Source organism: Oryzias latipes, chromosome 16 (assembly GCF_002234675.1).
Source record: "Oryzias latipes chromosome 16, ASM223467v1".
In the NCBI taxonomy this organism is placed as follows: Eukaryota; Metazoa; Chordata; class Actinopteri; order Beloniformes; family Adrianichthyidae; genus Oryzias; species Oryzias latipes.
Window position 1 is genome coordinate 9,811,721 of NC_019874.2, and position 21,863 is coordinate 9,833,583.

At 40.5% G+C, this 21,863-nt stretch overlaps 1 long non-coding RNA gene across 1 annotated transcript; it reads right to left on the minus strand.

The window, feature by feature from the left end:
- Positions 1-1,960: 1,960 nt before the first annotated feature.
- Positions 1,961-19,855, minus strand: LOC110016624. The gene is made up of 2 exons (XR_002291939.2): positions 19,080-19,855; positions 1,961-2,235 (listed from the first exon to the last, which is right to left on the minus strand). It is a non-coding gene; the product is annotated as an uncharacterized LOC110016624 (long non-coding RNA).
- Between the last annotated feature and the right edge of the window lie 2,008 nt (positions 19,856-21,863).

A 21,863-nucleotide genomic window follows, 5' to 3' on the forward strand; every position in this document is an offset into this window, starting at 1 on the left:
AAACAGATTCTAGAAAGAAAAAAAAGAAGAACCCTCAGGGGTGTCCACATGAAGGAGAGATCCTCTCCCAGGACAGACAGGCAATGTACCAGATCTCTTAGAGCAGAATTAGCTTATCTAGCTCTACAAGGACATGTTTAAACAGTCCAGTAGATGGGCTTCATCCAGACGAGTTGGGGGACGGTTGGGGGCGCGAGACGAGCCAGAGGCGAGGTCCACAGCCAAGTAGGAGCAAGAGAAGAGGAAGAACACGGTCAGATACAGGAGCACAGTATTCTGTTATAACTAACAGTTGTGTTTTACAAATGTGGTTTTAAATCTTCTTTGGTGCGCTGATTATTTTCAACGTGTTTTGGAGCCCTCTAAACTTTATTGAAGATTGCACTTGAAGAGACAAAGGATACATGTTACCATGCACACACTTCGTTGTATCGTTTGAAAGATTTTGCATACATCTTAAGTCACAAGTTGCATCATCAGTTTGTGTTGAAATTTTGATTTTGCGAATTTTGATTTTGGTGAAATAAATACTTTTTATTATTATATTTTTAAGTATTTTACAATAATAATGCAATGCTATGCATACTTGATTCTATCGATCCTTTGCTTTCAGTTTCACGCTCTTAAGTATCAATAAACCTGCTGACAATATTCGACGGTTTCCAGAGTCGTGATTTGACAAAGGTGTTCAAAAGCTCCTGCATTGCACATGCATGAAATAGCGCGGTGCCAGACAGCTTACAAAAGGTATTTCTTTGTACTTCAGAAAATCACTAGGGGAGATAGGAATTTAAGTTTCAAGTTGCTACTACTTTAAAGCAAAATGTTTTAATTTTTCATTCATTCATTTTCTATTCCGTTTTTCCCTTTCGGGGTCACGGGGCTGCCGGAGCCTATCCCGGCCACTTGTGGGCGAAGGCAGAAGACACCCTGGACAGGTCGCCAGTCTGTCGCAGATGTTTTAATTTTGTTGGGGTAAAAGTTTGGAATTCCCAACAAAGTGACTTAAAAAGTTTTTCAAATGAAACTGCTTGCGGTGACAAGTGTTAAAGGCCATGTAGATTGTCTCTTTTTTTCAATTTTTCCTTTAAGCTTTGATATAGGAGCAGAATTAAAAAAAAAAAAGAGTTTTTACTGTTCCTTTCCAGTCATGAAAACGTGTGGACTTATGTTGTATTGAACACGTTAATGTATTGTGTTACTCTTCATGAACGAAACAAACCCAACAAAACTGAGAACTCTAAAAGTTCCACTCCAATCACCTTTTTATTGATTTGAAAATCATTCCCAGTAGTCTATTAATTATGTTTATGCTGTTTTTTTTGTCAAAAAAAACAATAACCTTCTAGTAGGACATAGTTGCAACGTAGCGGCAGTAGTTCATTATAAATTCACCTCAGAATTGTGAGTGAGACTGTTGGTTTGGATTAAGCCCGCCCCATCTTTCTGACACCCATCTGTTCATACTCTCTCCTGCTAGCTTACAGTCCCTCACAACCCCTACCCAACATTAGTGCTGCAACAAAATAGCGAGCTAAATCAGACCTATTCAGCCTTACAGCTTTGACTCAGGTGCAAGTCCAGAAAACGAAGGCCAACGAAGACATATCTGGATCTGTTGGTCTACAAGTGAATGCCCCAGAAAAGAGAGGAGGAGGGAGCTTGTGGCTTGCCGTTGTAGGTCCTACGTCACATCTATGATCTTTTGTACAATAAGTTGAATCTATATTTAAGCTGGTTGCCTCCGCACCAGGCCGCCAGCACCCGGACCTGCTCCCTGTATGCTTCTTTCTTATCGTCTTCAATCAACCCAACTGTGGTTGTATCATCTGCTAATTTGATGAGTCATGGATGGAAACACAATCATGGTTTTATAATGTGTATAGTATCAGTGTCATTGCTACAGAACAATATAGACCCAGACACTGAAACCCGGAAGGAGACACAGGTTAGAGCTGGCGTGATTAGAAAAATGGATTTAATGTTCAGATCCAGAATAAGGTGAGTATGAGGGACAGCAGACTCCGAGGGGTCCCACGACGAGGGTGAACGGTTCCTGTAGACTCGTGGCGTCACTGGTGCCTTCGTTCGTGGATTCCGACAAACAGCAGGTTCAGCTGAGGCTCGTGGTGGAGAGGGGGATCGGCAGAGGCTCGTGGTTTGACCGGGTGAAGCAGACAGAGCAGGGTTCCAGAATAAATGCAGGTTCAGGCGACCACTCGTGGCTGTGGATTCCTGGAGAGGTAAGAACAAGATTTTAGGTGCGGGCTTGGGACAATAAGCAAAAACGTGACAACCAAACTATGCACCATCAGGGGCAACGAACTGGTGAAGAATACTGGTCCTGGACCTCCTTATGAAGGTAGACGGGTGATGAGGTAAGTGGTCGCAGCTGTGTCACATCAGGAGCCAAGCAGAGAGGGGAGGGGGAGGAGACTGACAGGGGCACCATCACAATCAGACTCAAATTTAAATATGATTTTCGCGTATTTTCCGGTTCTTGAAGGATGAAAATTCAGCTCTGGACTCAGGATGTTCAGATTTAAGATGGTGGTGCAGCAAAGTGTGTGGTTCCTGAAACTTTTTGGACAAGAGGTTCGTCTGAGAAACATGTGGCCATCACATTAATTTATTCCATAAATGCAGCTTAAAATGTAACTGCGCTCAATGAAAGTCTTGTAGAAACACTTGGACATTTTTTGAAGGTTTTCCAGGCTTCTAATACAAACACGTTTCTTTTCTTAAGTAAATAAAAAAATGAAAAAGGTAATGTTCAAAAGAAAAAGTTCAAACAATTTTGTTTTCCTCTTTAACATTTTGTAAGAACTGGCTTCGGTTTAATTTCTGACATACAAATTGTTGAGACTTTCAAATCCAAGCCAGGAGAGGGACAGTAAACGATGCAGAAATACACCATTTTTCCCGCGGATCCCCTGACTCAGTCCTGACTGGAGCACCAGTTCGTGCTGCTCACAATAGCTCAACAGCTTCTCCAGTTCAATACACATTTTTGGAATTAATCTGCTACGTAAAAAGTCCTTGGTGTCCCTTTAAAAGGTGTTTGTATTTAACTACTGACACATTTGTAACCCTTGTGCTATCCTAGGCACTTTAACATTGGGAGTGGGTCATCTAGACCCACTAGACAGTGCTCTGAACCTTTTTTCTCCAATGATTTGTGATCCTCACTGGTGTCCATGGATTACATGAAATCTTTCCACCTTTATCCACCTTTGTCATGGTAGGGGGAACGCGTCAATGTAAGGGTGGGGTCATCTAAGATAGCACAAGGGCTAAAAAAGTTGATCGACTGTTTGATAAAGATGTTTTTAACAGACATGTTGGTTCCCTCCCACAACCCACCAGGCACTGAAGATGAATTTAGTTCAGATGGTAGAGACACCCTAAATTTTCAAATGTAACTGGAAGCATTTTAAAATTGATCCGATGTTGGTGAGATGACTCTCAATCTGTTACAAAAATATTAAATACCAGAGAAAAACATGGAAACATGGAACATAAAATCCTTTAAAATGAATACAGCCTGTTGATAAACAGAAGCTGTGACTGTGTGTCTACATTGCAGGGATTTCAAGATAACTGTGTTAATGACCACAGGTGAAAGTACAGACTTAAAGCTTGTCTCGAGCAAAGCATATGACCTCTGTGCACGGCTATTACACAACAGACTATGAGCCCCACCTACCCCTGTCTGGGAGGTAGACAGTGCTGGAAAACATGGGATGTGGGACAGATCACTGAGGTAAGAGAGGAAGCAGGCTAAAAAGAAGAACCAGTGATCAAGGTCAGCTTACAACATCCCTTAACTCCATGTAGTAAACCTCCATGCCCCACAAGCGCCCCTGCAGCAGCTTATGACCTCTGAACCAGATCAGACACTCAAACCGGACAACCTGTTGAGTCTGATAGTTGAATAGATACTTTATTCAACCCTGAAGGGAAATAACACTTAAACTGTGACTCAAAATTTGAATTTTTCTGTTTGGACCAGGATAAAGACTTTACTTCCAGGATTATTCCAACTGATTTACAACATTTTACTGGTGCTTAAAAGATATTCTCTTATGATTCCATAACTCCTCAGCAGTTTAACAGAAATGTGCAATATCACACACAGAAATCCACATATTAACAAAGGTCACAATCTCAGAGGAACTTGTACATTAGGATTCCTGATCCTCCATGACAGGGCGGCCCCTGAGTACCACAGCAAGGATAACAGAAGATAGATCAACTGATCACAGTCAACTGTCAGCTCTATCAGAACAAAATGGAAGAGTTTGGGAACAACAGCAACTCAACCACAAATTGTGAATGGAGAGGGGTCAGCAGATGCTGAAACGCATACTCCAAAGAGGTCGCTGACTTTCTGCACAGTCAAAGTTCCAAACTTCATGTGATCTTCAGATTAGCCCAAGTACAGTTCGCAGAGAGCTTCATGGAATGAGTTTTTATGGCTGAGCAGCTACAGTCAAGCCACGTAACACCAACAGCTGGGCAGACAGATGAGAACTGAAGGCCTCTTGTGTTGGACATATTTTATTTTAACAATAGGGGTTATTAATCTTCTGACAAACCAAAGGTATGTCTGAATAAACCCCTTTTGTAATCGAGGCTAAACTTTATTCATTTGAATCATATATGAAAATCTTTGGTGTTGGACCAGATGGAAAATGAAAGGAGGGAAGAAGAGAGAGGGACGTTAGAGAGAGGGGGGATAGGAGGGTGATCATAGGAGGGTGGGGGTGGGGGGTTAAGACTATAAAGCGGCATAAAGCAACAAGTTACTGGATGTTTATCATTACGGTAAGGTTGAGAAGTAATACAAATCTCAAAGGCCTGTCCACACACACACTCAAATGTTATAAACACCCCTGTTAGCTGCAAAATGTCCAAATGTCAACATGTATACAGATAATGTTCACACACACATACTTATACCTTCAAACCAACTAGTGTGAAATTATATTTCATTCAACACGCAAACTATTAGTGCAAAGGTGAGCTAACACCTGTGCTCAGGTGAGTGTTTATGTTCTTCTAAAATGGATGGTGGAATGTGAAAAGAAGGAGGGGGAGTGACCAGCCATCCCCACACCCAGACCCCCGCCACAGATAGTGAAATCTCAATATTAGACACAAATTGAATCAAGTTATTCCTACTATCAGCCCAGAACAGGCTGAAGCAGTAGAAATGAAGGCATCCAAAGAAACCTCTGTAACATTAGACTGCTTCACTGCTGAGGATCAAGTGGAAATAAGAACAGTTATTACATCCTGCAAAACCTCAACTGGTCTCTTAGACACAATACCCACTAAGCTTTTTAAAGAAGCCTTCCCCCTAATTAATAAATCCACATGAACTATAATAAATACCTCTCTGGAAACAGGTTATATGCCACAGTCTTTTAAATATGTAGTTGTTAAGCCTCTTCTGAAAAATCCCAGTTTAGATCCTGGCAATCTGGCCAACTATAGACCAATTTCAAACCTTCCCTTTATTTCTAAAATCCTAAAAAGATTTGTAGTTAGGCAGCTTTACTGCTACCTACAGGACAACAGCTACTTTTAAGATTTTCAGTCAGGATTCAGACCACACCACAGCACTGAAACTGCACTAGTTAGAGTTTCTAATGACTTATTACTGGCCTCAGAAAAGGGACTACTTTCTATTCTGGTCCTGTTAGACCTCAGTGCAGCCTTTGACACTATCGATTACAGTATTTTACTCCAAAAATTAGAGGATGAGATAAGAGGATTTTCCCTCTAGTGGTTTGAATCCTATTTATCCGATAGGCATCAGTTTGTTAATGTAAATGGACAGTCCTCTCAGTGCACTCAAGTTAGCTACGGAGTCCCACAGGGCTCAGTTCTAGGGCCCATCCTGTTTATGCTTTATGTGCTACGCTTAGGAAACATAATCAGGAAACACAGCACAGATTTTCACTGTTATGCGGATGATACGCAGTTGTATGTATCCATTAAACCTGAACAGAGTGACCATGTGGAGAAATTTAATGCCTGCATCAGAGCATCCAGACATGGATGACAATAATGACCTTGTCCTAAACCCAGAGAAAACTGAGGTCATTATAGTAGGTCCTAAAAACCTGAAAGATGCTCTGTCTGTTCAGATAGTCTCCCTGGATGGCATAAATATAGCTTCCAATTTCACAGTTAGAAATGTAGGTGTTTTATTTGACCAGGATGTTTAATTTAAGGCTCATATATCAGAGGCTTGTAAAACTGTATTTTTTTCTTCTGCGCAATACAGCTAAGATCACAAAATAAGCTTTCTAAGAGTGATGCTGAAAAACTCATCCATACGTTTGTTACGTCGAGGCTGGATTACTGTAACTCTTTGTTAGCAGTGTTCCCTAAAAGTTAATTAAAAAGCCTTCACCTTGTTCAAAATGCAACAGCAAGGTTGTTAGCAGGAACTGGCAGAAGAGATCACATCACTCCTGTGTTAGCTTCAATTCACTGGCTCCCAGTTGAATCTAGAATCAAGTTCAAAATCCTCCTGTTAACCTACAAGGCCTTACATAGTATGGTCCCGTCCTATATCAAAGACCTCTTACTGCCTTACCACCCAAATAGAACACTTGGCTCATAAAATGCAGGACTGCTTGTGGTTCCTAGAATTAGTAAAAGTACAGTTGGAGGTAGAGCGTTTAGCCACCAAGCCCCTGTTTTATGGAATAAACTCCCAGCTTATGTAAGAGAGGCCGACACTGTTTCTACATTCAAAGTTAGACGTTCCTCTTTGGACAGGCTTATTGTTGGACTAGCTAGTAATCAGATAATATTTAACTTACTGTCAATATGTTTAAATTAAACTTCATAACAATAGCAATTAATTGTTGATGGGCTGCTAGAAGTTAAAAGCTGGGGAAAGCATGGTGCACTGGGGTTCCGTCCTCTATTCACATCTACTTCTCCTCTCCTCTATTCTTAATCGTGTATTTATCATTTAGTTCTCCATGCCTCTGTTTGGTGCAGTGCAATTCATGTGTTGTCCCTCTTTCCCACCCCTCTCTGGGGAGGAGTGGAGTGGGAGGGTCTAAGGGCAGGGATGCCCAGTTTAGCTTGGTCTTTTTAGTTTAGATTAGCAATTACAGTACCTATTGTATTACATGACAGATTTTAGGTTCTTATACAATTACTGGTATGAAACCCACTGAGAGAACTATTGTTGTAATATTGGTCTATATAAATACAATTTAATAGAATTGAATTGAATACAAAAGCAGATACTGAAATAAAACAGAGCAATAGAAAGCTGGCACAAGTCCAGGAGTAAATCTTAGGCCTTTTTCAGTTTTTCATAGACTCCTTTTGTATCACTGGTGAGTGTTTGTTTAACCCCGAGCCAGAACCATGCTGAGATGGTATTTCAGACAGGTTAGACAGATGAGACAGTAAAGCAGAGGGCAGGTGCAGGTTGGTATGTAGGTACAAAAAGGGACAGGAGGGTGTGGCTGGCAGAGCAGAGAGGGTCATTACAAACAAAGGAGGAGGAGTTGCATTACGCTCCTGTTTTAGGCAGGCAACATGACTATAGAGGTATTTTTGCTTTTTGGAGCCAAAGAGCTTGGCATTTAGAAAAAAGTGAAAAAACAAAATACTCACGCTTGGCTTGACTCCTTGAGCATATACCAAAGTCAGTTTCAACCATTTAAAAGCAAAACCAAAGGGCTCTTTTCTTGTTTCCTCATGGAAAATGAAAGACTTGCTGAGAGAGGATTTTTCTTTCCTGTCGAAAACCGATTAGATTGGCACTACAGATTCTTCAGTGTTGTTTTCTCTGCACCCCTATCAGATTTATGGCTCTCAGACGTACACAGTTACGTAACTGCATAGCTTACATACCCCTGAGCTCCAGTGAAGTTATGCGTAAAGTTGCTGCTGCTGCTGGGGGCATATTTGAGAGACATTATTGGCCTCCAGGATTTGGATACATCAAGTGCTGTCTTGAAATGCTGCACCATATTCAGGTGTGCTGTTTTGGTCAAGCAGGCCAGCAAAGGGATCCCTGCTTCTCATTTAGTCTTTTTTATGAACCAGATTCACCAGAAAGAATTTTTCTTTCCGTGGACCTCACCCTGCTCTGCTGTAACTTGACAGTCCCAGAACAAAGTCGCTAGACTCGGACAATCATGGTCGTTTTTTTGATGAATCGGATGAGTAAATGAGTGATTTCATTTTGTTGTCCATTTTTTTCTGGCTCATGGGCGTCTGCAGTTTAATCCAACCAGCCTTGTGTGGTTTGTCTGTTATTAATGACCACTGTGTGATGTCAGTACTCACAAAAAGAGTCAGCTGAAAAAGTAGGACCACCCAAAGACTTCTTTGTACCTTCAGCTGGGTCTAAATGTCTATTTACTGCCACACACACCAAACCCGCCACATCCAGAACTGTCTGTGGTGCCACAGCTTTTGGCTACATTTGACCAAAGTAAGTGGTGGTGCTTTTTATACGCAATCCAACAAAAAAAAGGCAAATGAAAAACCAAATTCAGTCTGAATTACGCCCCAAGCAGGAGATGTTTAACCCCATTTTAAAAACAAAAGTACCATTTTTGTGTGTCACCCAAACTGCAGACTATCACAGGCGGGACGCGAAAAGTGTGGCTCAGAGCACCAGAGTCAAAGGCAATAGGTACTTTAAAATGCAAAATGTGATGAGAGAATGCAAGCTGTGAAATAACTCCTCTCAGCTGTCTGTCATCGGAACGTTAAAGTCTTCCTCCAGGCTGAGATTTTAATTTCACTTCATGGAGCCCTTTGATGTGTTTGAGCGTTTGCTTCATGCCAATGAATAAAGCATCAAATTTCTATAAATGTTTCACTATGAATCTGCAGTTTTCCAACAGAAACATTTCTTAGCTCAAACCCATCAGATGAAACTCTGGTAATTGTCAAAGCACAGCTCGCAGGTTAACGGCTAAAATGTGTTAGTGTGTAAATCCCCTCTTAGTCTGATTTCCTTTTCAACTGCTCACTAATCCACAGAGTGCACTATAGTTCAAAACCAGAGACACCTTTCCCCTCCTGAGCTTGCAGCTTCTCCATGGCTCTAATTAAAGAGACGTTATACGCAGTGGTTTACAGTTAACTAGTACCTTCACCCACAGCCATGTCTGTGCTTTAGCTTAAAATGAAGACTTCTCGTGGGAATGGCGAGAACGCTCAAGGTAGCTCGCAAACATCTCTTATGGACATCATTTATCATTTCTACAGTAATGCAACTTGCACTTAGGGTTTATTTAAATACAAAAATACCATTTTTTTCAGAAATAATCCCTAACACTTCAACTCTTTTCCCATCAGCCCCCACAGCTTTCTGTGTTTTATGATGAACTTCACACAAAAATAGATTCAGTCATGTTTCAAACTCACCACCTTAAAAGAAACGCTTCACTTTGATCGAAGCCGATGTTTGAGGACAACAACACCTTGTGAAAAAAATGTATGTGTGTAGTACCACCGGTCCATCAGTTCACTAATTCACTATTTGACAGCTATCCAAACATCCTTCAGCTTTGGATGTTGCAACGTTGAATCAGATTCTTCGGCACCACATCATTTGTGAAAATCCTGATGGAAAAGAAAATTATGTACCTTTTGTGAACCTTTATGCCAACTGGATAAACTTTGGTTGAGCAACTGTATGCAGACATGAGTGGAGATGTGTGCATCTCATTCTGAAACAACTCTTGAAGCTTCCTGAAATGTTTCCTTGTTTTTAAATGACTCTTTTGAGGACTCAGAGAAGAACAAATTAAGAGGACGAAAGAAAACAAAAAGATTATGAGGAAAAGCAAACTCATCCAATCAATTCATTAATGTTGCAGTCTCTACAGAGCTGAAGAAACTAGGTTACTGTTACATCATTATATGGCTGAGTGACAAAGGTCAGGGTTGGCCTTGATACACCTCATCACTCTTCTGCAACTCTACCTGCACTGAGATACCTTCAATCATGTGTTACTGTCCAACACTGTCCTTCAACATTAAAAAATACATTTAGAAAATATATATATTTATATAATTTATAAATCAATATAAAGAAAATATTTAAAAAGTTACAATTTCTGGACGCAAGTTTAGATTCTGCTTTTATTTTGAACGTTGCCTCTTGCCATCTGTTTAAAAAATGAGCAGCTCAAGTCAGTAACACTTCCAAAAAACATGTTTTGATTATTAAATCGTTTATCCCTAAACGGTGACCCTATCTCAAATAAAGTAATAAATCACGATGTCTCTAACAGTAGAGACAGAGGTGATGTTCGATTCTTTGTTTGATCAGACCAGATTTTGCTTTTCTTTGTGGGTGTTAAAGCCACTCTAAAGTTATTCAGAAGAAAACATTTCATGTAGTGCTAGCATCAGATGTTTAGGTTTCTTTTAAAGTAATGTTTGCCTAACCTCACAATAATGAACACATGTTTAAATTATTGCAGCTTTGATTGTTCCTAGTGCAAAAATGAAGTCTGTCTCTTATTTGGAGTGACAGTTATTTTTTTCATAAGTATTGTCATATTTCCACTCAAAGAAAAAGAAACAGACATATTAAACTTAAAAATGAGCTAATGATCAAATAAGTGTTAGACACAACGCATGGATTTACAGTATTGGATAAAACTGTCTTTTTATTTTAACTTGTCCTGTCCAACAGCTGAGCGAACAGATCAGAGCTGAAGGCCTCTTGTGTTGGACAGATTTACATGTTACAACAGGGGTTATGAATCTTCTGACATACAATGTGTATATTTGTATAAACCCCTTTTGCATTTGAGGCTAAACTTTATTTATATTGATCATATTTGTATACATTTTATTGTTGGATCAGATGAAAACATGTCAACACGTGCACAGTACAAATACAGCTCACACGCACATACTTATGCAATCAAACACATGTGAAGCGTATATTATTCGCTTACTATTTGTGCAAAGGTGAGCTGATACCTGTACACAGGTGAGTGTTTGTGTTCTACTGCGATGGAATGATGATGGAGGGATGATGAATGGATGATGGAGGGAGCAGTGGCAGCTGTGGCCCCCAGACACCTGCGCAGAAAAGCAGATCAAGGAAATCTGCCAGCCAGGTAACCCAACATCAGCCATCCAGTACAGGGGCCCGCCACAGGGGCCCTCAGAGCCAGAGAACAACTCTCAGGTACAAACCAGAGTCTGGGGCTGGGAGGGCTTGTTGTAGATTTACTTTACATTTATTTTTCCTGTCATTTCTAGTTCTTACTGTACTGAGGGCATTTGTGTAGGAACAGATATAGTGGTGGACAACCGGGGAGGACACTTAAAGAGGACGGACTCTGAGGTAGCAGAAAGTAATGAGCTAAGATTGAGTGTCAAAGCTACAGTTAGAGTTAAAAGAGACTCCTGGCTTCTTGGTCATGGCATGCATGTTCAGACATAATTTCAGTCATTCCCTTTAACCGCATCCATCACCCCATTTGGACGGTGCAGTTACAAAAGACTATGTGGTAGGAATGGACTTTTTGATCCAAACTGATCATAAGCCTCTCATTTCCCTACTTAGCAGCAGAGCTCTTGTTGACTTTCCAGCTCGTATTCTAAGATTTACAGTAGGATACGACTACTCCGTTTCATATAAAAAACCAAACCAGTTCCAGGAAAGAACTTAACCATGGCAGATACACTGTCCAGGGCACCCATCCAAGCTCCACCCACAATACATGATAAGCACTTGGAAGAAAATGTGTGTGTGTGTTTTAATCAGATTTTGCAACAGTTGCCAGCATCCAGTGACGTGCAGTCAGGAGAGGCAGGTGAGGCACAGCCTCACCTGTCATTATGGGAAGAAAAGAGAAAAAATAAATTCAATTATTATATTTAATCAGTAAGTTGTGCTTTGCGGTCATTTTCCATTTAAATGTACCATTTTTGGGTGTTTTTTCTTTTCAAAATCGCTGAATTTCCGCATTTGCCGTTCAGATACTAAGTGACCTGCGATGAGGCATCAGCCCGCTGAGCCTCACCTTGGATTGCGCAATACCTATGCAGTCAGACGGTACTGCTGTCTCTCTGTATGTCGATTCAATCACTTGTACTATATGAGCTGAGTTTAAATAATTTAGCAGATGTATATGATGCACAGTGCTTGTTTTTATAAATAACTGTATGTGAGGGACGTGTTTCTTGTGCTGAGCGCTAAACGACGGCGAAAAAGCCGCTGGGTGAGGCCAGACATTCTCGTGCCTCATGTTGCAGTTCTCGTGCCTCGTGTTAGGGGGCGCCGGTGAGCCCTGAGATTATGACGCTAAAAATACTAGAAGAAGTGATAGCAAGCGGCAAGTCATTTTCTTCAGAAGGAGCGGCGTATGGACTTTATTTACAACTAAAGGTAAGACGATAATAACGTTTGTGCTTTTTTCTATGCTGCAGTTTGTATATGAAAAAAAAAACATGTTGAAATTATATTTTAAACAAAACGTTAACTGTTGTCAATCAAATGGTGAATAAGTTACTCAGTTATTTATATTCATGGTTCATATGTTTGTAAATCTGACTGATGACGTCAGTGCCTCACCAGCCATTAACCTCACCGCACGTCACTGCCAGCATCTAAAAGTAAACTAGCACAAATCAGAAGGGCGCAGGAAATGGACTCTACATGCCAACATCTCAATAACAGGGTGGCCCACCAGCAGGAAAGCACATTTTCCTGAGCTTCAAGTGTACTGACAGGACCACCAAGACCTGCTTGTTGCAAATGGATTATTAGTGTAAGACTTGTCATTCCAGTAGACATACAGGAGAAAATACTGAAAATGGTGCACGAAGGTCACCAGGGCATGAAAAAATACATCGTCAGAGCAGAACAGTCCATATGGTGGCCGGGTTTGACCAAACAAATCAAAGCCAAAGTTGAAAACTGCAGTGTGCACGCAGGAGGTTCATATTGCGCCAGAGCCTCTCATGACAACACCACTCACTAGTAGACCATGGCAGCATGTTCCAGCCGATCATTTCCAGTGGAATCGTGCCATGTACCTATAAGTAGTGGATTACATTTTCCGATACTCAAAGTTGCTAACCTTACCTCTACTACTGTAGTCCCAGTGATAAACAAACTTAAGGTCATTTTTGCGTGACACGGAGTTCCTAAAACCTTTGTTATAGATAACGGCCTTCAGTTTTCAGCAGCTGAGTTTGAAGCATTTGCAAAGGACTATGATTTCAGCCATGCGACCACGACTCCCCACTATCCTTAAACCAACAGGGAAGCAGAGAGGGCTGTGAAGACTATCAAGGCTCTCCAGAAGAAGGGGGAAGATCTGCACAAGGCTCTCCTGGCATACAGAGCCACACCATTGGTGCACAGCTCCTCACCTGCAAAGCTGCTGATGGGTGACAACATCAGGACACCAATGCCCGTAAGTGAAGAGAAATTTCAACCAAAGTAGCTTCTACTTCTCCAGAGCAAAGAACAGGACCATAAACAGAAATAAGCTTCCTGGTACAACAAGAGACACAAAGCTTAAACGAAACAAGAGCTCAGACCAGGACAAAAGGTCTGGGTGAAGAACAATAGACAATAGCCCAGGAATGGTTAGCAGCCCAGCCAACACCCCATGTTCCTATAACATTGACGTGTCACTTGTATGCTTCAGGAGAAACAGATCTCACATCAGAGTGATTCCTGAGGGCTCCAAGGTTACGAGGTTAGGGCAGGTTGATTGCACCCCATAGAAACATACTGTCCAGTTTAGGAAAGTGTGGTTCACAGGCAGAGGCAGTCCTGGATAGTTTGATGTCCTGGCGAAATACTGGACTTCTTGAAGTGAACACAGCCCTGGCACAAACTATGAAGCGGTTATAACGCGGTTTACTTTTCACGGTTTCGCTACTTCACGGATTTGCATCGTGCATTGTGTTCTGCATTCTGATTGGCTAAAAAGTCACTCCGCTTCTTCTCTACCTGTGTGTCAATAACGTTGCAGTTTAAAATGTACAGGTACGTGAAACAGCTTTACATTACGTACATGCAAATTCTCTTGCAATTTCGAGTTTCTCTAAAACCCATAGAAAAAGAGCAACAACAACTGCCAATCACTATGTTCTTCTCCCGGACAAACACAGCTGCACCGCGGGCTTCAAAAGAAGAAAACACTGCAGAGCGGAGTCAGGATGCAGCGGCTCAGTCTGAAGAGCAGTGAAATACACCTGAGTCAGTCACTATTTGTCCGACTGTACTTTTTATTTTTTTCATAATCATTTTAAATTTTCTCCCGCTTAATCCAATTACTCGGGTCGCGGTGGGCGGTGCTAATATCCGCAATTTGAAGCCTTCACTTCACATCGATGATTAAAATTATTATTTGACAGTACAGTACAGAAGTTATTTGTTGAAAAAAATGTTTCTAAAGTACCTTTATTTGTGAAACAAATGCTTGAGCCTGTAAAATGGTTTGTTCTTTCTTTTCAATGTATAATAGAGTATTTAATTGTATATTAATTGTAAGAAAAAAATTAAGGTTTCTACTTGACGGATTTTGCCTATCACGGGTTGTTTTTGGAACGTAACCCCCGTGAAAAACAAGGGTTTACTGTAATTAATTCCGGTCATTTCCATTGGCTTCATTAATGATCATCAATGGAAACTAAAGAGCATGTTATTCTGTTTTTTGTGCTCAAGTGCAAGGGTGGAGAGGGTCCAACAAAAAAAAAGGAAACAAATGCAACCAATTGTCAGGGTTCTGACTTTTTCCTTAATAAAGAGAAGAACCACACAGGAGATGAGAACTTTTGCAGAAGGAGAATCGGTCTGTGACAGCGCGAACTGTCACAGAGGAGTTCTGCCTTCCCAGTGTATCCAGTCTGGTTTTATTGGTGGCCAGGGTTGATAACATAAAAGTAGGTCATTCAATCAAGCAGTACAGGAACATCATATTCATGTATAATCAGAACTTTTCAGGTCAGTGTTTGTTTTCTTACTAAAAGATAGAACGGTGACGAACATATCATGGTGATAATAGCGTGTAAGCAAATGATAATTACATAACCCTAACACCAATATAGAGATAGTTCAGACCGTGTAAAAAGTGAATATAATAATGGAGCCGAGAGACATAAGTCTGTCCGGAATCAGCACCACTGCATTTCACTCCATCTCCCATGATGCATTGCGTTAATGTGACGGCGTCCCTTACTGCACTGTTGTTAACTGTCATGAAACACAACAAATGCAAACATCTGTTTTAGCAGTTTGCAAATATTAATAATGAAAACAGGAAAACAGTTTATTTCTCCTCCAATAACTCGTGTGTTAGAGCAGAAAGGAGTCACAGTCAGAGATTCCAGTGTTTGGTACAAGTCATTTTTATAAAAGATAGAACTGTTTTCTAATAATGAAGGACAAATTCAATTTCAGGCTTTACTATCACTATCAAAAAACTAGAAGTTAGGTTTAATTATAAGTAAAACCGCAATAAAAGAAACAACATTAAGGTGAAGTGGCCAACAGACACATTTAACTCAAATATAACGATCACCCAAAAATAAATAAAACACTGTTGTTAAGGTTACATTTATGATTTAGACAAAAGAAAACTAATAAAACTTCAGCGTGTTCACTTTTTGTTTAGAAAAACTGAACTTATAAACATGAATAAAATGTGGGTCTATTTGTCTAAAATGTATCAAACATTTTGTGAGTTTAGGCTATTTCTTCAAAAATTACAGTTACTCTTGCACACACATAAAAAATAGGACTATTTAAAAACTAAACTACCATTTAGAAAATATACATTTTTATTTGGTTTTTGTGAGATTACATTAAAATTGCATTTTAATCAACTGGAGGGGGAAAAAACTAACTGGGCAATTCAATTCAATTCAACTAAATTATTTAAAAATCATTCTTGAAAGCTATCGCAACTTTTAGGAAAAACTGCTAAAACTTCCATTCGTTAATTAGTTCAATGTTCTTGTGTCACGAACTAAAATCAGCATTAACAGGTCTTACTGTTTTTCTTTCTCTTTAAAGCTGCAGACTAAACACCAAAAATATGTTTCAATGAAAGGACACAAGAAAATAAGAACTTTGTCACGAGTGTCTGTCTTTGTCAGCACTCCAGGTTAACCTTCCTTGACCTTGAGTGAATAAACCAAAGGAAATATGAGCAGATAAAATTCAGGGGAAAAACAGGGAGAGGATTTTAGTTGTGTGAGAGATATGGAAATATACTGAAGAACAGACTCCAGATTCCAGCCTATAACAGCAAAAGTCACATTTCATAAAAATAGAAACCAAACTATTTTGTGATTTATGAGTTTTGACTTTATTTTTCATTGAGTTTCAGCTTGAGATGCTGAAGGAATGTGATTTGATAGAATTGTTGGTTCCTTGTGGGAAACATTCCATCCTCAAAGGTTCTCCAATGAGACGTGAAGATTGGAACCCACAGCGTCTGAGCCCAACAGGAGCGGTTTGTGGGGACCAGACACCCCCACAGTGCAGTGAAGTCATAAAAGCTGCTTTGAGACATAAAGAAACCTCAAAATGTTAAAAATTTGAGCTAAAGCAAGAAGATCACATCCGATCAGATCTTTTTAAGTAATCCACGCCAGGAAAAAAAATACAGATGCCAATCATCGCTTTTGAAAGCACACACAGCTTTTTCTCAACCTCACACTTCCTGTTCCATTTTCCAGCTGGAGAGGGAGCACAAAGGGGGGGGGGGGGGGGGACTCACTTTGACCCGTCGTAAATTCATCCACCAGATTGTTTATTGCTTAAGAAGCAGAGTCACATGGAATTTTATGTTTGCTTTGTTTTTATTCCACCGAGAAATTGTTCGATCAGTAACAGCAGCAAAACAGTAAATCCCACCAGAAAAGCTACTCTTATATGCTGGGGAGTTGGTTTAAACTCACCCAGATGTCATTGTAAAGCTGTAACATTGTAAATGGTTGTCATTCTATTTGACAACTTTTAATGACCGACTTGTTTGTATCTAGTAAGCATGACCTGGGTTTTTGTTGCATCTTTACAGACCAGGCCCTTCTTAAGAGGACAAGATGTTTATTGTGACATGCTACAGGTGCAAAAAAGATTAAAGTGGCAATGCAGTCATTCACATAATTTAAAATTAGATAAAAATGTAGAATAGATAAGAACTCAAGCAAGCAACTCAAGTCAGAAGAAACACACATCCACTGATCAGGAGTTTGTTGGTTTTGTGTTGTAATGGCTTTTGATAAAAACCGTGTTTCAACCCGACAACAGCAGTTCACGCAAATGTTTCCAGGCTGTGATGTGTCCCCTCAGTAAAAAGTAGAACACTTGAAGTTTGTTTTATTAAGTACACTTAAGTATAAGTAAAGGCAAGTATACTATAGACCATTTATGTAGTAAAGGAAGTATTCAAATAGAATACTTCTTCTGACTAATTTGGAAAATTTTAAATTAACAATCTATTGATAGTATTGAAAAAGTAAATATCAAGTATATACCTCACTTTTAATATAGATTGAATATACTTGCAGTAAACTTAAATAGACTACTTTTTTTAGGGTACTTAAGGGTGTTTTGGGCTATTTTGATGCAGTGGGAATAGTGTTGGTTTTTTCAGTGTTAGGAGAGAGCAACCAACACTCTTCTGGAGCTCTTTCCTCCGAGCCGCTGTGCAGCTGGTGAATCATACACCAAGGCAGTATATGAAGATGCCCTCTATGGAACACTGGTAAAAAGTCACCAGGAGTCTCTTCGACACATGGTTCTTCCTCAGTACTTTGAGGAAGTAGAGTCTGCTGGACCTTTTTTTCTTTTTCTTTTTTTAACTTGTTCTGTCAAACAACTGAGCTAACAGATGAGAGCTGAAAGCCTTTTGTGGACAGGTCTTACTATTACATCAAGGGTTATGTATCTTCTTCAAGCCAAGGTGTATATTTGTATTAACCCCTTTTGTGTTTTTTTTTTCATTCTTTTTTTTAATCACATTTTATGTTATATATATATATATATATATATATATATATATATATATATATATATATATATATATATATATATATATATATATATATATATATATATATATATATAAAATGTTCTTTTTTGCAGAGGGAAGAAAGAGGGCAAAAGCATGAAGAAATAGATAGGGGATAGAAGAAAAAAAGAGAGAGGGGGAGAAAGTAAGGGGATATATGTGCCAAGTTGCTAATCTGATTATCATTATTATCTGTGATTTTAAGATTCACAACATTTATGCTCGATTAGCTGGAAAGAAAAATATTACATCCAAAAGGAAAATTCTGACACTAGGATAAGCAGACAATATCTGTCCATCAATATACTGTGGGTTAGCTTGCAGAGAGCAGTGTGACAGTGTGCATGTGCACGTGGGGGTGGAGATGCACTGCCGAGGTGAACCATGTGTTCATTAGGGGGACCAGATCCTCCCCAGCCCGATTGGCCAGACCAGGAGAGACGGGGCAGGAGGCCCCCCGGCGCTGGACACAGAGACACGGGCCAAAGGGGGAGCCGGGACCCAGAGGGCCTAGGAGCCGCCTCCCGAGTCCCGTCACCCTAGGCCAAGGTGCCCAGGTGGCCCAAAGATCACGACGCATCCACAGCTCCACCCCTATCCCCACAATTCAATATCCTCCACTGTTTTCTTTTTCAATCTTTAAGGTTTAAGGAAAGGATGTACTTTGTATGTAGTCTTTGAGTGTGGGTGATAAACTTAGCTGATGAGTCCCCGCTAAGACATTAAGGGTGTTTGAAGGGGACAGAGGAGAAGACTGTGCCGGCTGTTTGCCCCCTCAGTGGGTAAATTTCACACACTGCAGCCATTCAGTTAGCTCTGCTCACTGGATAAAGTTAGGATTGTTTGTCAGTGCGCTGTAATTCCAGGAATGCTCCAAGCTGTGTGTCAGTGTCTCTCATAAGTTTGCCTGTCCAAAAATAGTTTGAGGTGGCTGTGACATTCTGCACTGCAGCAAAGTCACAGATTCCCTCCTGCTAACTATCTTGGTCACAAGCAGGCTACTTGAGATGACCTCACCCTGTTCCCAAGCGCACATTCTGGCCTCCAGTGTTTTCCAGCATATTCCTCATCCTGACATCAAGATCAGGCGCACCTCTGCGATGATTCACAGCTTTTGTCAAGCGAGTGTCAAGTTGTATCCGGGTCCGTAGTGCTTCTCTGAATGTCTGCAGGTCAGCACAGCCCTGTGCTCAGACCCACATTTCCCTGCTTTTACCTAAATAACACAAAGTCCAAATTTGAATTAATACACATTTCTGAGGATAAAGCAGGAACTTAGATGCTCAGAAAACCTATTTAAACTTAAGAGGAGGTTGTCAGAATGCCTTGAAGCAGACATTAAGGAAATATCAAGTTTTTTTGTTAGAATAAAAACTCGTGATTTAGACTAACCCTGAATTTCCACTGGGCTGTCTGCGGTGTGTCTCTGAGGAGTCTGTCTCACGACTGTCAGTTCATTTACACTGACAACATTTTACATGGAAAGCACTGCGTCTCCAGTCCGTCCCCCCTCACCCCTGGATCCCAGAGGAGCGGTTTGTCCTGTCACCCCCGTGTCACGTAGTTCGTCCCCCTCTCTTAGCTCATCCAACACTTATACGATAAAACCACGCCTTCTACTTTCTCACTGAATCCTTGTTGTAAAATACATGCTTTGTGTCATAAATGATGTTATATTTTTGAACCTCCTCAGTAAAACTTTCTTTGACCATGGTGGTGTTTTCTGCATTTTTTTAAAATACTTTATCATCCAGAACATAGAACAAGTGTGCAGGACAAACACAACAATGGGAATGCCGGGGAAATCAGTGGTTTAACATGCATAGTCGCGTGAGCATGTCACCCTAAAAATGAAATGAAGTCTTATAAAATTTTATTTTGAAAGTACAATGGAAGTTTTTATTTTGAAACCTGGACCTGTTTTCAGTTCCCTGGCTTTTTGCTGTGACATTTACGCGTAAACGGACGGGAAATAGAACTCCTTCGTAAACTTTGCATTGTGTTGCTGAGGGCCCTGTCATCTACCAGATCTGTATGCGGAACTCATCGGTTTCACTGCATGACCCCACATGCACAAACCATACGTCACTTCCTGTCTTTGCCAACTTTACAACATTATTATATTATGGGGCAGCCGTGGTGCAGCGGTAGGGGGGGGTCGACCCACGATAGTAAGATTGCAGGTTCAATTCCCGCCTTGCATGCCCATGAGTCAAAGTGTCTTTGGGCCAGACACTGAACCCATCCTTGCCTCTGGTGGAAGGTTGGCACCAGTGTTTGGCAGTGGAGCTGCCATCAGTGTGTGAATGTGTGTGTTACTGGGTGAATGGGTCTGTGACTGTAAAGCGCTTTGGGCCTTGAAGAAGGTAGAAAAATGCTACATAAGTACACGCCATTTCTCAACAGTTTTGCCGTCTTTTTACACCGCAGGTCGTTCAGACCTTTAAAGGCATTAAAGCATGAATACCTCGGTGTTAGAGCGTATCCAAGTTTTCCTTGTCAATGGAAAATCCCCCCAACTAGGACACAGTTTTATTGTTAAATTTCAACGTTGTACTAAAAGTCTAAAATAAATATTAATGTGTTAGCTTTTAATATTGAAATTATACACTGTCCTTGATGTGTGGCCTCATTTAAAATGTAGATACTTTGAAAAACAGTGTGATAAATATGTTTTAATATTTATTTAGGTTAAGCTAATGACAACTGACATATTGGTGCAGCTCTATGACCCCGAACTTGACTAATATCTATCAGACATTTCATTTGACTGTAGTCAGCAACTGTCGGAGCCTTTTTCGGGGAGAATGTCCTATGGTCAGATGAAACCAAAATAGAACTTTTTGGTAAAAACTCAACTTGTTGTGTTTGGACGAGAAAGAATGCAGGGTTTCCTCCTCCAAAGAACAATATACCTACTGTAAAGCATGGGGGTGGAAACATCATGCTTTGGGCCAATTTTCAGCAAAGGCACCAGGACGACTGATCCGTGAACGGTAACTGAAAGAATGAATGGGGCCTTGTATCTTCAGATTTTGGGTGAAAACTTCTTTCTATCAGCAAGGGCACTGAAGATGTAACGCAGCCGGGTCTTTCAGCACGACAACGATCCCAAACTTACTGCCTGGGTAACCAGGGAGTGGCTTGTAAGAAGCATTTCAAGGTCCTGGAGTGGCCTAGCCAGTCTCCAGATCTCAACCCCATAGAAAATCTTTGGAGGGAGTTGAAAGTCTATGTTGCCCAGCAACAGCCCCAAAACATCAATGCTCTAGAGGAGAACTGCATGGAGGAATGGGCCAAAATACCAGCAACAGTTTGTTTTTGTTATAGGTATTGCTAATACTAATGTTATTGATATTGTAAATGTTCTTGCAGTTGTTACTGTTATTGTTATTGCAAATTATTATTTTTCTATAGAAACTATACATCTCTACTTTGGATAAAAGGGTAGACAAAGCGATATATTTAAAAAAAAATGCTTTGTGTATAAAAATAAAACTTGTAATGTGGCATGGGAAGACTCGTCACAGAGCTTGTCTGATCTGACAATTGACAGAAGACATCCCAATTCTAATCGCTCCTCTTGACGCACACAACCATGAAACACCTAAACTTCGCTGACGGGGGCTTCCGGCTTATCCCCATCTGGCAGATCAGTGAAGACTCATGTTGTCTGCTGTCTCCTGAGGATGATGTCACATCCACAGAGTCATGTGCCGCGCCAGCATCCTGACTCAGCATAGTGTGGCCTGGATTACAGGACGTTTTTAAGGCTCTGTCTGCATGATAAAGATCTGACAA